Source organism: Trematomus bernacchii, unplaced genomic scaffold (genome assembly GCF_902827165.1).
Source record: "Trematomus bernacchii unplaced genomic scaffold, fTreBer1.1, whole genome shotgun sequence".
Taxonomy (NCBI): domain Eukaryota; kingdom Metazoa; phylum Chordata; class Actinopteri; order Perciformes; family Nototheniidae; genus Trematomus; species Trematomus bernacchii.
Window position 1 is genome coordinate 1,684,240 of NW_022987786.1, and position 3,990 is coordinate 1,688,229.

The following is a 3,990-nucleotide window of genomic DNA, read 5'->3' on the forward strand; positions in this document are numbered from 1 at the left end:
GTTTGTGATCAACATTTTTTTATTAAAGCAAAAGACACCACTTTACACAAATATAACACATACAAACACCAGTACTGCAATGATTAAGCAGTCCATGAGAAAAGAGGGGGGGTGGGGGGGCATATGATTAGATCTACATGACTCATGACTCGAAGGACTCGTATGATCCGGATCTCTTCAATGACTGACTCAGAAGACCGTACAAGGACTCGGATTTGCCATCTCATATCTGCACTGTAGCTATATGTACACATGACAATAAAAGCCTTGAAACTTGAAACTCTAAAGAACGAGCTTTGTTTTAAAGATGAACACTGATGTGTTTCAGGCGGCAACGACACTCCCACAGCTACGACACTCTCGGGTCAGAGCTCCGGCGCATCTACAACTCCCCGGTGTTCATGGCGGAGCGTCTGAAGAGGCCCCTGGACGGACAGTCTGTGCGGATCGGGCCCCTCAGCCACTCTGGGAGTCAGGTCAGGAACCCCTTCTTCACACCCCTCATTACAGACAGCAGACTGGTTATTTAATCCAAGGGGAATCCACTCCTAACGAGTCGAGCTAGAGATGGAGATTATTAGCAGAGGTGACATTTTAAAATACATGTTAAATGAGCAACAACAACACATTTGAACCTTTTATGATATGGTGATGATAACCCCACCCCCCTGTTTTCAGTATTTATTTTTCATTTAAACGTACTTTAATTATGTTCTTTAATTTCTTTGATTTCTTTAATTTCTTTATTTAATTTCTTTATTTAATTTTATTTAATTTTATTTAATTTTATTTAATTTAATTTTTATTTTATTTTATTTATTTTATTTATTTTATTTATTTTATTTATTTTATTTATTTTATTTTATTTATTTTATTTATTTTATTTATTTTATTTATTTTATTTATTTTATTTATTTTATTTATTTTATTTATTACTTAACTTCATTTCATTTATAATGAACTGAACTTAACATAAGTGTTAGGGTTCATTTATGACTTTTTCTATTTTAATTTAATTACATTTAATGAATCTTAATTATTTTTCTCTTGCTGGCTGAGCTTGCCGCGCTGCGTGATGAATAATTAACATGAATGTATAATAATGGTCTCTCCTGTGTGTCTCAGAGTGACGCTGGCGGATGGCTCCCAGTGGCTCGTCCATAAGGGAGGAAACTACGGCGTCTCCTCCAACACCGTGGTGGTCGCCGCCCGGCACATGAGCCCCGCCTGGCAGGTACATTTTAGCCTTTGCAGACCATTTACATGCACTAACACTTATAGTATTTGTATTATCTTTTCAATTTACACACGGCATCTATTTCACGTCTGTCCTCCTGGAGAGGGATCCTCCTCTGTTGCTCCTCCAGGTTTCTGGAGTGTTTCCTTGTTCGATGTGAGGGTCAGAGGACAGAGGGGGTCGTACTGTCAGAGAGGGCAAAAGTACACACATCCTTTACTCAAGTAAAAGTACAGATACTCGTGTTTAAAAATACTCTGGTAAAAGTAGAAGTACTGACTAAACTTCTTAACTCAAGTAAAAGTAAAGAACTTTGAAATGTACTTCAGTAAAAAGTACCCATAACTAGCAGCTGTTTTAAAGAGTACCTGACCTCCCTTTATATTAATAGAACAATAATGTCATTGTTAGCTAATGAATGTTTCCATGCTGAACAACGGCAACATGACAACGTTTTCATTGGTCCCTCTTCTTTAGAGAAGACCAGGAAATGATGGATACACGGATCGTGTTCAAATCAATAGGCACGCAATGACTCTAAATAATAATGATCACGCCACCAAACACACATTCAAACTAAAGGAACCAGCCTGTTTGGAAAATGAGAGAAGTAGAAAGTACAGGTATTTGTGTTCAACATGTAAGAAGTAGAAAGTACAGGTATTTGGGTTCAACATGTAAGAAGTAGAAAGTACAGGTATTTGTGTTCAACATGTAAGAAGTAGAAAGTACAGGTATTTGTGTTCAACATGTAAGAAGTAGAAAGTACAGGTATTTGTGTTCAACATGTAAGAAGTCAAAGTAAAAAGTCGTCAAGAAAAACAAGTCGTGGAGTAAAGTACTGATACCAGAAGCATGTACTTAAGTACAGTAACAAAGTATTTGTACTCCACTATTTCCCACCTCTGCGTATTGTCGTATTGATATTCTGTACAAACTTTAAAGGGGACCTATCATGCAAAATGCACTTTTTGATGTATTTATACATAACTACGTGTCCCCGGTGTGTCAGGGAACTCACGCAGCGTCAGAAAATAAAACCCTCTCTTTTCCTCCGTACCCAAATCTCTAAAAACGGGGGAACAACGGAGCTGATCCAGATTTGCGTCCGATATGACGTAATATCTGAAATGTGGACCCACGGCCCTATCAGAAACGTTGCTATCAGAAACAATGCCCGACTGTGTTGGACGTAATATGGTCTGTGTTTACATTAGCATCGCTAACACTCAGAGCTAACCTGTACTGGAGAGCATGTGTGTGAAGAAGCAGGAAATAAAAAGGAACTCACCTTGTGGTATAACCGGCAAGAGAGAAAGCCTTTGAGCTCCATACTGTTTCAGAGATAATCCTTGATAATTCATGATATGGCGTTTCATCACGGCAGTATCTGCCGGTAGAATCTCCCGCATGAGCAGGCATAAGCTCCGCCCCTCTTTTTTATCATTTATTTTTTTAAAGCTTTATACCCAAAATCAGCACTTTTGAAACAGGAAGTGAAATAGAGGGATATGAGGCATGGCTAGAATGATCTGTTTGGTAGTATCAGCAAAACACTTCATAGACATGTTTTTTATATATTTTTATATATCTGAGACCTATGCTATTGCCTAAACATAGCATGATAGGTGACCTTTACTGAGACAGATGTAACATTTGTGATATTGGGCTATATCAATAAACATTGATTGATTGACTGACTGATTGATTGATTGATTGATTGATTGATTGATTGAATACAGGACGGGAACACAATATGGCCTCTTTAAGTATTTGCCTGTTTTTCCAGGTCGTTCGGACGCTGGATTTCCGGGGGACGAAGAAAGTCGCTGACTTCGTGGCGGGTCGGCGGCACCGACTACAGCCTCTTCTTCGATAACTGTCACCTGGCATCTCGGAGGATGATGGGACAGTAATAAAGAGATCCATAATTTGTCACCCTGCCCTTGACTTCCATTATTTTATTTCACACCCACCTTGTTCTCATTTCTGCTTTGCTCTCGGCTCTTTAACGAGTGTTTTAAATGAACGGGTCTTTTGTGGCGATGCTTTTAGTGTTTGGTGTAAAGCTCTTTCAAGTTGCTGATACACACTTTAATAAACACGCCTCTGATGAACGGATAATTAAAGGGAGACTCCAAAAAGTTCTCATGTGATTGTTTTTCCACCAGGGGGCGACGTGTACTGCTAGATTTCAGAGTGCTGCTGCAAAGACTTTATGATCTAGAAGAAACTGGAGATGAATAGAGGCACTTCAGAATACTCTATCCCAAGAACATGTGGGTTTCATATTCATACAAACATATGAAATAAAAATAATAATGCCAATTGAAAAGATAAAAGAAAAATGTGCATTAAAAAGATCCAATAAAATCAAAAAATGTGTTTAAACATAAAAAATACAAATATAATTGTGCATTAAAAAGAGAAAATAAAAGTACAAATATTCATTTAAACAAATATACTTAGAAATTAAAGTAATGTGCATTAGGAAGATGAAATAGAATATTCGAACAAGTTTTTGAGACTCTTTGAAACTGCATTTCTTTGTAATCTGTGCAGTGACGTGTTCCTGATCTCTGCGGGAAACAACAGACAGTCTGTCCTGCAGAGACGTCAGAGTGTGTGATGAGTGTGTGATGAGTGTGTGATGAGTGTGTGATGTGTGATGAGTGTGATGAGTGTGATGAGTGTGATGAGTGTGATGAGTGTGTGTTGAGTGTGTGATGAGTGTGCGTGTGTGAGTGTGTGTG

The 3,990-nt window shown here is 38.1% G+C and overlaps 1 long non-coding RNA gene across 1 annotated transcript; it reads left to right on the forward strand.

The window, feature by feature from the left end:
* The first annotated feature begins 355 nt into the window (after positions 1-355).
* Positions 356-3,175, forward strand: LOC117497569. The gene is made up of 3 exons (XR_004557432.1): positions 356-476; positions 1,126-1,234; positions 3,027-3,175. It is a non-coding gene; the product is annotated as an uncharacterized LOC117497569 (long non-coding RNA).
* Positions 3,176-3,990: the final 815 nt, after the last annotated feature.